Genomic DNA, 13,461 nt, shown 5'->3' with positions numbered 1-13,461 from the left:
ATCCAAATCCCCGACAACCTCGATGGTGGTATGTTATACCTTCAACTCCTAGAGGTGCGAGAGTATACGATCAAAGCGATGTTCCAGGCATAGATGAAGAATATATGCAAATAGAGGGATCGAAATTACAAGGGGTGGAGGCCACCGCAAGCTTGGAGCCCGCATCGGCTAACAATGATGGAAATACAGAAGTCGTAGAATTTTTTGAGAACGAGGCAGACTCGTTCTTTTGTGGTGACATGTCTATCGACCTTCCAGTGTATGCAGAGTTATGTCAGGAGATTAACATGGGACCATAGAATACTTCATTCTTGGAGAATTGTATTACTCAATTCGTTGTTTAGATCTTCCATAAAGGTAGATAAGATATGCATTTTAAGATGGATTTTTCAAAAATGATTTATATTAATGCGCTTTGTATAGTTTCAATTGATTATTCTAACATTATTTTTTATCTCTGCAGGTATCTTTATTTTCAGGATGAGTCGAGGGATGAGCGATGAGGAGTTTCAGGAGATGATGGCACGTATGTCTCCAGATCAGCTCGCGAGATTCAGAGAGATAGCAGATCAGGAGCTGTCTCGTTCTTCGTCAGGGCGCTCTGCTAGATCAGCTTCAGTGCGATCAGATGCTTCAGCTTCGAGCAGACGATCTCGACGCTCGCGACTTGGGCCAGAGGGAGGGACTGCGACTGCAGGAGGATCAGGGGGGTGCTGCTGTGGAGACACGGACGCGGTGTCTCCGTCTCGTCGTTCAGCTAGAGCTCGGTCACCTCCAGGATTTGTCACACCTGTGGGGACGTCCACTCCAGTTACTCCGGCTTTTGCGCAGCCGTCGGCAGATGTCACGCCTTTTGGTGGCACTCCTTTTGGGGGCACCCCCTCTGGTGGCACTCCTTTTGGTGGCACCCCCTCTGGTGGCACCCCTTTCAGTGGCACTCCGGGAGAGGGTACCCCCGTCGGTACACCGGATGTTCAGGGGTCTCCTGGATATGCCCAGGAGCGTGGACGGAGATGGGAGAGGGCCCATACGAGGCACACTCCTAGGGATTATGGATACCTAGTGGATGGCAGGTCAGGAGCTATCATCATGAATGATGAGGGGAGGAGGGTGATAGCTCGCATGAGGGAGTTGTGCCAACAAGTTTTTCGGCACAACGTCCTGGATCATTGGAGGAACATACCGGAGGGGAGCAAGGAGTACATAGTAGCATCCTTGCATGAGGAGTTCCCGGTGCCAGCCGCAGTGGATAGATTCTCTACGGGCTGGATGATGGATTGCATGCGTGCATACATGTCACATAGACGATCCGACGCACGCAAGGCAATCAAGAGTGGGGCTCCAAAGCCCGAGTGGTTAGATGCAGAGGACTGGCGCCGACTGAGGGAGGAGGCTACAAATTCGCCAGGACGTTGGAGTCAGCAGCGGGAGGCGGCGAGGGCACGAATCGAGGCCGGATCGGTACATCATCTTGGGAGTGGCGGCCACAGGACATATTTGGAGGACTTTGTAAGTTTCTCTTTTGTTTTGCTTATTTGTTTTTTTGAGATATTATTTGTACTGACAATCATATTTCTAACAGTTAGCATTTTGTTTTCTTTGCAGCACTCCATTACAAATCGTGATCCGCAAGGCCTTGAGACTCAATATGCAGAGAGGCACGGTCTCAGATCATTGATCGACCGATTGTACAGACGCGGCGGCCCAGTAAGTCTCTCATCTTTCATGTCCGTAGTTACCATGAGATATTTGAATGCATTATTGTATGGTGGATTGATATGTTGTTTCTTTTTCTGCAGAATCCGTTTGATGCTCCTTTGCAGAGGGACGAGCTTTCGGGGGACGACGATTTGTAGCTCGCCCTCGGATCCTTAGCGCTCACATACCTTTAGTTTTTAGTCGCCCGATCTATGTAGACATTTTCTATGTATTAGTGATATTGTTTTATGATTGTACCAATCGCATTTTATGCGATATCATGTATTTATTTCATCTATCAGTTTTATGATTTCAGTATAGATTCTTTTTGTTTGCAAACGCTTTGTATGCAGCAGTGCAGAAACTATTTTGTATGGCTCTCATACAGCACACAGTGCTATATGTGGCAGGGCAGCTTGCTGCCCTGCCACAAAATTTTTTTTTCCTCTGTTACCGTCGCTATTTGCGTCGCAAATTTACTGCAGGCGTCGCTATTGTCGTCGCTATCAGCGTCGCAAATTCTCTGCAACCGTCGCTATATGCGTCGCTATTTGCGTCGCTATATGCGTCGCATTTGCGACGCATATAGCGACGCAAATAGCGACGCATATAGCGACGCAAATTTGCGACGCATATAGAGACGCAAATAGCGACGCATATAGCGACGCAAATAGCGACGATACCATGGCGTCGTCAATAACGACGCTTTTTCCGACGACGGGGGCAAATTTTGTTGTTTGTATTTTCGTCGCTTTAAACGTCGCTATAAGGTCTATATCTTGTAGTGAATGTGAAAGGAAATTTAGGTTGTACATAGGTACTAGCAAGTATTTTCCACTCTCAGAGTGATATAATAGGTCTTATAGGTACCCTATAGGTGTACTTCAAGGTTATTCAGATTTGGTACAATTGAGACCAATTTCAAGAGTATTTATAGTTATAAACAAGGCATATATATGCGTCTGAATTATCTTAGACAAATTACTAAAAATTAATTCCAAGGTCGCTAAAAGGCTTTCTAATGGAAAAGAGAGTACTTAGAAGGATTGGGGACTTTATTACCGAGGTCCCAAGACAAAAATCATCTTGTTTAAACACCAAAATCAAAAGTCATCACTGTTATTATTATTATTGTTCATTATAGATAGATTTTCATTCAAGATGGCTAAGAATAAAAGAAAATATCAAATCTTGAAAACTACTAATAAAGATATCATGACTTACCAACTTGAGCCTAATGAGTCCAATCTTGGATTACATCAACACCAAGAATATAATGATAGCACTAGTGCTATCAATGCTCAGCAGAGTCAACCTAAAAATACAGAGTTTCATGTATCTAGAGGTTCTAATGGGTAATAAAAATTGTTTAAGGAGTTGAAAAACATGAATGAGGGGATTGTTGGGGTATATACATGCTTAATAAATCAATGGACATTATCTTTTATGAGCTGATTACTATTTATTACGAATTTGGGAAGTAAAATGCAAGAAGTACCACCTATACTTGGTAGTGTTTGATCACCTAAAGACCCATATTCTGCTACACATTTGGATCCTATAATATTTGAGAAAGGAGAACCTTCTAAGATTAGAGACACACATCAACCAAATGCATATCAGTCTAAGAACAAGTAAAGACCTAATTTAGTCAAAAGAATGATAATAAGCATGTGAATAAGGTATGCATAGATGATGAAGAGCATGGATGTGATCCTTTCTAAAATTCATTATATCCTACGTCCCCTACCATGCCCAGATGAGTAGAAGTTAACCACGATGAAAGACAAGAGGGTGTAAGAAGATCTATGCAAGATCAACTTCTAGGAGAATGATAATCATTCAAAAGGCCCTCTAATCAAGGAAATGGTCAATCATCTTATTAATATTTTGGTAGCAATCAACATGGAGAGCCCTATCAAAGGCACCAATCATGGAATAGAGATTCTTGGAGACAATAATCCATTGGGAAGCCCAACTCTAATCAATCCCATACAATGATCATGAGTATAAGGAGAAGATTAGCATTACCAACTTAAGGAAGACAACTTTTGCCTAATGCAAAGAATGGATCAACAAACTTGAAATGTACTTTACTCTTTACCCAAGAATTAGGGGGACTAGGTACCCCAAAAGAACCTCATAAGGAATGATTTACAAGAGAATTAATTTTTCTTATCTCATAAGTCAAGTGGGCTTGGAAGAAATGATGGTGGCAAAGGTGGTCTTAACCAAAACCATGTGTTTTTTTCCAATTAAGAAAAAGAAAAAAACTCGAAATTTGATTATCATAGTTACTTTTGAGTTGTCCTAACACCATTTGGCCCTTGGCCTAGTGGTAGGGTTATGGGGCTTCTAGTTAGGGGCCTTGAGCTCAAACCCCACACGTGATGCCTTTCTCCATACTATGGACACTAACACTAATGACTAATATGACATTGACTCTCTAAATTAATAAGAAAACTAGGCGATGATTCACTCAAAAGTTTTTCGCACTATGTTTGCATAGCGGCATGACATCCATCCCCTTTGAGCCTACACATCCTCCGATATGCGCCACCAATGCATCCACCAAGGTCAAACACCCAAATAACGAGTGTTTTCCAGATCATGTACATTAGCAAGCATCCATATGGATCATAGATCAAAATACTTAGCATGTGTATAACTCTTGAACTACACCTAGCACTCCCTTTAGGGTCATAATGCCTTGGATGTGCACCATATACTAGAGGTTGTGGAACCTTCATATACATGCTCAAAATGCATCAATCAACAAATACGTATTAATATGTTTACTCTTTCAAAATCCATCACATGGTAAGCTGCTTCTGATAACCTTTTTGCTCCACATCCAACATAATCATTGCATCCAATACACTTAGACTATCTATGAAAACATCTAAACATTCCAAATCCTGAAGCATCTTTGCATTTCTTATCAAGGCATTAGACAAAATATTTGAAAAATTCTCCATTTGTGGAGCATCATATCTAACATCCTCTGTAGACATATCCTCAAGCTCATGAACTATCTCAAAAACTATAGCAATATCCTCTATAAACATATCCTCAAGCATCATATCTATCATCTATGTATCTAAGCTCAAGCAAGTTATGGGGTATAGATGAGGGTATGCATCATCTATGTATCTAAGCTCAAGCAGCTTTTAAAGATACTCCATAACCTGTTGTATATCTTGTCCCAAAAGTCTCCTGTCATCTACATCCATACATAACTCTTCACCTAGGCCTTCACTTCAGGTTCAATAAAATATTTCACGATAACCTACATGTATGCTAGGAAGAGTACTAATGGATAGATAGATGTATATGACATTAGAGAGATTCTTAAGTGAGGATTAATGCTAGTAAGAGATTAGGCAATTTCTTGTATGAAAGTAGAGACGATGAGAGATAACATAGAGTAGAGACCAATGAGAGATGAAACAACATACATGCAAGAGATGAGAGGCTCAAAGTATACCAAAACCAATCATTGATAAAGGAAACCTGTTTATAATGATTCTACCCTTCACCATGTCTTATTTCACCTTGTTATACCCAAAAACTTGCACCAAACAATAAATTCTACACTACTACTCAAACAAAAAATCTAATGGTTTTGTTGGCTCCAAAAGGGGGGTAAAATTGTAGGACACCTACTTGGAGCTCCCTCGGATCGCTCCTTTTTCCCCCTTCACTAAAGTGTTATTTCATTTCATAAGACTGGAATCACACATGACACAAATTCAAAGCCCTTCTTTTTGCATAAGATCTCCAAAAGTGGATGAAAAGCAACTTACTTTATGCATGACACCCTATTCCAAAAGTTTACTATACCTTTTGAGAATATTTACAAAAAACAATTTCCAAATATCAAAAACATGCTAAAATTATCCAAAAATCTTGTAATTTTGAACCATTCATACTATGGATAATAATACTAATGACTAATATGACATTGACTCTCTAGATTAATAAGAAAGCCGGATGATGATGGACTCAAGGGTTTTTCACACTATGTTTGCATAGTAGTATGATATCATTAAAGCATGTGTAAGTATTAAAGTTCTTGATATCCCATTGATTATAAGACAACATAAAAATTACTTCATTCCCTAATAATATGTGTCCTTTTTAAAGGAAAATTTTTAATGATAGGGAAGGCCAAGGTGAGGGTTGGTATCGGAACTTCTAAAGGCAATCTTAAAATGTAAGCATCTAGTTGCAATTTTGAGAGATTGTAGATATCAAAAACTTTTTCTTGCTATGTAAAATTGGTACTTACTAATTTTCTTAATAGGTTATTGGTGGAAAAGTTCAAATTGCATGTGATACAGTTGGGCTTAGTCGATAGGGTTATGATGCTATATACAGCATGATACTGACTAGCTCAAAATAACTAAAAAATATGGTCTTGTCTTGTCCCTTTTTGCTTAGATCCATGTGACAAACACAAAATACATCAATTAGAGAATCATTAGGATAATTTACTTTTTTATCACATGGAGCATATGGAAGTAGAAGAAAGCAAACTTGAAAAAACATGTATGAGTATGATGAGTTCAACAATATTTTTGTTAATCTAATTGAATTTTATTACACAATGGCTTCTTTCTACAAGGTGCAATGTACAAAAGGTACTTATTTATGATATAATATTAATATTACACTATAATGAACTTATTTTTTAATATGTCTATGGGTTATTGTATTTATTAGGCAATGGTTCAGGATTTTGGAGTTTATTGTTGTGAAGCCTCATGAATGCCAAATTATACAAGAATGTAAGTTGGAAATAGTAGGTCTTACACTTATGAATCATGCAATGGTCTAATCAAAGATAATATGCTTGTTCCTCCATTTACTGTGTAGTTGGGAAAGGACATTTGAAGGCTAGCAATAGCTAAGTTGCTTAAGGAGTCACACAATGTGTTGTCGCAGATCTTTTAGTGAACCCCTTATCTCAACCTTGTTGTTGCACAAAACAATACTGCGAAGCTCTATATAGAGATAGTTATAGAGAATTTGATGTCAATTGAAACTTGGGTGGTGACCTCATGACACTCAAGTATATATTGAGCTATGACACTAAGGAATTGGCTTCACAACATTGTCCATACTGTATGAAAATAAACAATTGATCTAAGTCCTTGTAGAATGTCATGTTAAATGAAGGAGTATCGGCATATAATAGAAAGACACCACCCAATTGGTCGTGCCTAGATGAGAATTGCAAACATTGGCATCAGCATTTGCTTGCATTAGGAGGGATCCACTCAATAGATCATGTATAGACAAGAATTGGAAACCCGTATTTCACATTAGTATCAACAATCGGAAATCCATATCCCATTAGTATTGACAGTTTTCATTCATGCACTATACATTGCCTCACACACATCTTTAACAAGCTCTTGAAGTTGCACATCAATTATATGTATATAATGAAATCTCCGTCCAATCACCAAGTAGCTATTGAGAAAAATAAGGAGTTATGAAACTCCATAGACCATGGAGGCAAGGTTAAGATCCAAAAATATCAAAATGCATTAGGGCTAACTTATGATGTAGCCTAGAAGATATCTAAAAGCTAGAAAAAGGCTAAAAGATTCTTAAGTAACGCGACTAGTAAACAGTCAAAGCTGAAGTGGAAGCTCTAGAAAGATCTATACAAATACAATATGGACTCAGATAGAGATCCAACATTAGGAATGCTTGAACCAAATTTTGGCATTTTGTTGATAAGCTTCTATCTATAATGATGTAACCCTCAATAGATCATTCAACTCCATCTAAATTTCATCTATTCCAAGATTTCACAAAATTATTTATCAATGCATGGAGGAAATGAACATCGCCCATTACATTGTATCATATTGACTTCACTTCTACTTTGTTATGCATGTGTAATTTGATGTTGTGAGGGTGTTGCACATCTAATATTAATTGCATATATTTTGTAGCATACATTTTACTTGCACAGATTGTACTTCTTGGAAAAGTATGGATCCTTGGAAATGTGGATCACAAAAGATATGGAGAAGTCACATTACCCATGGTACATATTTTAAGAATACTTTCCATTGAAGAGGTTGGCAAAAAACAGACCACCTCGTTTGAGATGTTCAATTAGTTCTATAAATGCACATTCAATCCTTCAATCACATTAGAAAATGCAATGGCCACTACTCTAGAAAAATGAATTAGAAGTGAAATTCAAGCTCACAAAAGTAAAAGATGATGGTAAGTAATGCAGTAGATACACATGGGGCACTAGCAGGAGATGATGCAAAGGATCCAAATGTACATGAACCTCAAATTTCCCCTCCACCTCACACATGAATCCCCCTTTGATTAACTTACCCTTTGAATATAAAGTACATAGTTATTTTTCTACTTCATTCTCATTCACCTCTAAGCCTTTGAACCTGTTTCTCAATAGGGATGGTTCATTTGAAGCAAAGCATGTGACCTTATCTACTTCATGGGAAAAACTTAAAGCATGCACCATGGCATGTATGAAAATTCCCAAATTTCTCACACAACCAAGGAGAGTTGTCTTCTGCATTGGCCAAAGGTCACCCATCCACTACAAAGAAGACCATGCCCCATAAGTACAAGGTACAAGGGGAAGAGACCATGGGAGGATATTAACAAGGACACCTCCACTAAAGGTGAAACATATTTACCATTTGATCAAGGTGGAGATGACAAGTGTGAAGATGAGCCACAAGAAGATGAGGAGCATGGTTCACTAAATGAGAAGATGTACTCTGATTGGGAGAAAGGAGAATGGCCACACCATGGCCAAGGAAAAGGCCTTATCGGGGAGATGCTTGCCCCATCAAAGGTCCTACTCTTATGTAGTAACATGTTTTCCTTTTCACACCACAGCTACAACCAATCTTAGTGTCTACATAAGGGCCTCAACTCACCAATTGGGCCAAAGATGACTTTCCACAACATAAGTGCCAAGGAAATGGAAGAGGAACTACCACTTGAAGGCCTTAAGAGAGTTCCAAAAGTACTAGAAGAACACATAGCTATTGATCCACAAAGTACTATTTGCTCACATAGTAAATAAAATTATGTGGAGCTATGGAGATGGCAAACAAATGTAAACAATAATGCTTGAGGCTCTACAACAAGTAATAGAGGCTTAGTTAGTAAGCTTGTTCAAGGATGCATCCATGATATTATTTATATTTGAGATGTTGATGGAGACACAAACTACCTTTGCAAGTGCTTTGAGGATTATGAGTTGGGCACAAGAGTTAAGAATGGTCATCGTGCATCCCAAAAATGTAACAAGGATGGATGCACCCTATGTATTAATCTAGGGTGAGATCTCTTCCAAAATCCCTTGGGGCCCAAGTCAACTAGCACACTCATCAATACCTAGCAACATTTTCAATCATCAGAAAAGCCATGATCAAAATTCAACTAAATTAAATAAAGACAAATGAGCAATTAAATTTACCTCCTATGCTTGATCAACCTCAACCTCAACCTGTTTGGTTAGGTCTAGGTTGGATTTTGCTTCATCAATCATGGGGAAAATTGGATTTTTTTCCCTCAATCTAGACCCGATTTCATTTCATCAATCGGGGGGGGGGGGGGGGGTTGGTACCTCAAGTGCAAGCATGGGGTATCCCATGGCATCCACCCTAGCATAGGTGATCTCAATTTCTTAGTCCCAAAAAAAGGCTTTCCTTTGGGAACAAGGCAAATGTTGGCATGATGTGCAATGGAAAGTCACATGTTATCATCAGCATGGAGAGTGCCTCGTCCTCCCATCGACAAAACATATTTTCTGCATTATGGAGGAAGAAAATTTGTCTGAGGCCAATGAAGATCTCAACCAAGCTAGACACTTTAGCATCCACATTCTTGCTCTCATCCGCCTCCTCATTACCTTTGGAGAAGATTTGGGGCACTCTTAAAAGAGAGTTGCCTAGAGGCTCCCTCCCCATCATCACTACTCCGCATCATCAATAACCAATATGGAAAGCTCCTTAGCTACAACCTTCACTTCCTATGCTATGTCTAGTGACTCAAGCTTGGGTTCTTGTGCATCTTTTAATAAGCCACCGATAGGATCCCCATTGGGATAGCATGGGGATCATCTTGCTCATTTTGTAGATGCAACAATCTAGGAGAGGAATTGGCACCCTAATGCATCAATCCCAAGTTCCTTGGCCTCTTAGGAGTAATTTTTCTATAGAAGGCAAGGATAAGGTTTTTGAAAAATCTATCCAACTACTTTCAAAGATATCATCACTATTGATTGACTTAAAGAGGTTAATAGTAGGGAACCAATTCTCTTACAATCCCTCGAATGAAACCACATACTCTTGTAAGTGGGTGTTTATTATTCAATGGGCCCTTTTCCCAAGGTAAGAGGGAAGCAAAAAGCAAGCTACAAAAAATGAGAATGAGAGACTCGGCAAGTTATATATATAGGGTCCAAGATAAGACCATTCAATTTTTTTAAAAAGTAAATAATTAAAATACAACTATAAAAATTGTTTAAAAAGAGAAAGTATTACAAAGAAAGCAAAAACCATTGTAATAAAGAAACGTAAAACGTCATTCTTTGTTTTCAATTTTATCATCAAATTGCACTTGGATCTCAACTCCAGCAAAAGATTTAGATACCATGAAGGTCTTCTCTATTCTTTTTCCCACAGAGAAAAAAATAAAGATTCTTATGCAAGCATCAAAATATAGAAGATCGTATATAGACTCAAATAGACACACCTTCTTGTGCCTAACTCAAAAGCTAAAATGATTAATATCCACACTCCCCCCATCAGAGTTAGATATACATGCACCTTCAACAAGATCCAATACTTATTCACCGAGACTTTCTCCATCAACTCATTTGGCATATGAATTTCAATGTCAAAGGTGGGTCCATTTTTGTTGGACTCTAAAGGGATCCAATTGTCAGCTTTTTTCATCGATGATAAAAGTTCATACATAGTAAAGATCATGATAAAGTACCCAAAAATAATGTTATTGGTAGGCACCCTACATGATTACATCACTTTTATGCACACCACCCACCCAATTCTAACCTTCTCCAAAAATAGATTCAAATAATTCTTGACCTATACCTCTACAGATGTACATATAAGGACAATAATGCGAATTAGCAACCTTGAAAATATGCATGAAAACATGAATTGGCACAAACCAAGAAAGACGCATAGATCTTGAAGCTTTGGAGAACTTCATGGAGTTGTGAATATTTAACATATTTTATGCTAGTCACAACATAAACCACTAACGATCAAGGATCGTCCACTCGATCAAGGCAAGTGGCATGCAAGGAAGAAGTTCAAAAGCATCATATGGACTAAGAGATGTAAAACCTAGATATTTATATGCACAAAATAGAATTTTAGACTTGAGAAGGCTTTGCAAAGACTTCCTAACTATCAAGTTTTTTGCTTGCATCAACATGCAAAGCTTCATACATTGTGATTAGGCTCCTCAAGGTTTCTTCCTCTATCAAATTTGATGGGAAAGTATCTAAAGGAGAGAGTATACAAATAAATGAATGAAATTAAAATCTATAAAAAAATTAAATTAAGGGGGGCTTATTACCACGGAGACTTATGATTAGACGAGAATACATGACATGTATAGGGAGCAACGTTCAAATCCTTTGTAGTGTAAACATATTGTTTTATTGCAACTAAACCTCCATCTTAAACCTCCTTAGATTCGAGCAATGTACCTTTCTAGTGATTCTTCAGTAAATTGTGAAATCTTACCCAATGAGAGACTATTGCTCTTGGGTTCATATTATTATAAATGTAAATAACCTCGATGGAATCAAGGATTTCATTGACAACTTGTAGATGCTATTAAAATGATTCAACAAGAAGAAACTTGTAGTTCTTTGGGAGAAAGAAGGCAGGGACATAATTGCAAGAAAGGGAGAAATGGTGGCTATGGAGCACCAATAATGTCACATAATGGTGCCTTAGTGGGTTGTAGCTATGGCTATGAAAGGAAGAGGTAGTCGAAAGATTTGATGGATGGATTTGTGGAATGGAGAGGAAAAATGCCAAAAGACGTAAACATTCTTAGATAAACACACTAGAAAAGCTTTTATTTGACTATCCACAACACAAAATGAGTTTTTTTGGAAAAAAGATGCCTTTTGTGAGAGGAGTGAAAATTTGCAATTTTCACCCTCCCACTTTTGGATGCCTTGTGAGCCCACCTATTATGGGGGACAATGTTGTCATGGGTAAAAGTAGGGCCCACATGAAGTATCACCCCCTTTAGTGGGCTATCAAGAGTACTCAATAGCCAATCATATATATCTACGTTTGGATAGACCCCATGAGCTATAAATGTATATGATTGATTAGGTGAGGGCCTCTAATACAATTGGTGAGGCCATTTACTTAGTTTTGATTATCTCATCTAAGATCTAGGCCTTACATTTGATCCTCTTGAAAATCATTGATACTCCTCTCCCAAGTGAGCTCATCAAGCATCCCATAGCATCTCGTTTCTGTATGAGCCTATCTCTCGGTAGTTTGTCAAAGGCTTTGTAGGAACTCATAAATCAACAAATAGATCCATTGGCCATGAGCTCTTCTCTCCTTAATAATTTCTCTAAATGTGAGAATGTGATCTAATGTAGAAAAGCCTCCTAAATCTAGCTTCTCCCTATGTCCCCACCTCTTTGCCTAATTATGCTCAAGAATGGAGGAACATAACTTGGCCAATGTATGTCCCACCATAATAGTTTGATAGTTACTGGTTAGGATGGGATTACCTAACTTGAGGATAGGCATGACCAAGCAAAGCAAGCTGACTTGCTATACTATGTAGAGACTATTTGCATACTCTCCCATGTTTCTCTCCAACTACACAAATTTCTCTCTTCTTTCATCATAGGGGGAATCTGATGAGTAAATGCGCCCATATTTGGGTAGTGGATGCCAATACTATCTCACTCTAGGTGAGCTCACATATCTTAGCACTCATAATCATACCAACTATTACTAGGCATCTCTCTCTACGTGGATACCAATCTTTGGGTAGTGGATGGCAATGCTATCTCTCTCTAGTTGGATGCATATCTTTAAGTCATGGATACATATGCTATCTCTCTCTAGGTGTGCTCATGTCTCCTAGCACTCATCATCATACCAACTACTCTTTATGTAGACTATGAGAATGGAAAGCTACATGTGCCACTAGTGATGCATAAAACCTCACTAAACTACTAGGTAAGCTTCTATAGTGGGATGTTAGGGCCTATATCATGTAAAAATTTCAAGTTATCAGCCTCATGCATATCCTATCTCTCTAGAGAAGAAGTATCTTGGGTATCAATGACCTACATAGTGGATCTACACATCAATAAATTGGAGATTTATAGGGAGTGATAAATAAGCATGAAATATTGCAACTCTAAGGAGGAATAGTGAACTAAGAATTCTTCAATATGAGATATAATTATGGGTAGAGCAAAGTCATATTCTCTAACATTGGCACCATACCAATGGGAATAACACGTGAAGATGCTTGATAGGGGTATCTAGCTAGACCATCAAGGGTGGCTAGTCCATGTGATATGCCCATCTCCACAATATATCTTCCATACTCATAATGACTTTCCTTTTGTTTTGGAAGGTCCTCTCCATCTATAGCTTTGACACATCTTGTTTGTGTAATATCTCCTCACATGCATAAAATAAATACACCTTATGGGAGGCTATCATGGCA

Source organism: Lygodium microphyllum, chromosome 9 (genome assembly GCF_053477565.2).
Source record: "Lygodium microphyllum isolate KBCC chromosome 9, Lygodium_microphyllum_v1.1.10, whole genome shotgun sequence".
NCBI lineage: Eukaryota > Viridiplantae > Streptophyta > Polypodiopsida > Schizaeales > Lygodiaceae > Lygodium > Lygodium microphyllum.
The sequence above is the reverse complement of the archived record's forward strand: the minus strand, read 5'-3'. Positions refer to the sequence as shown.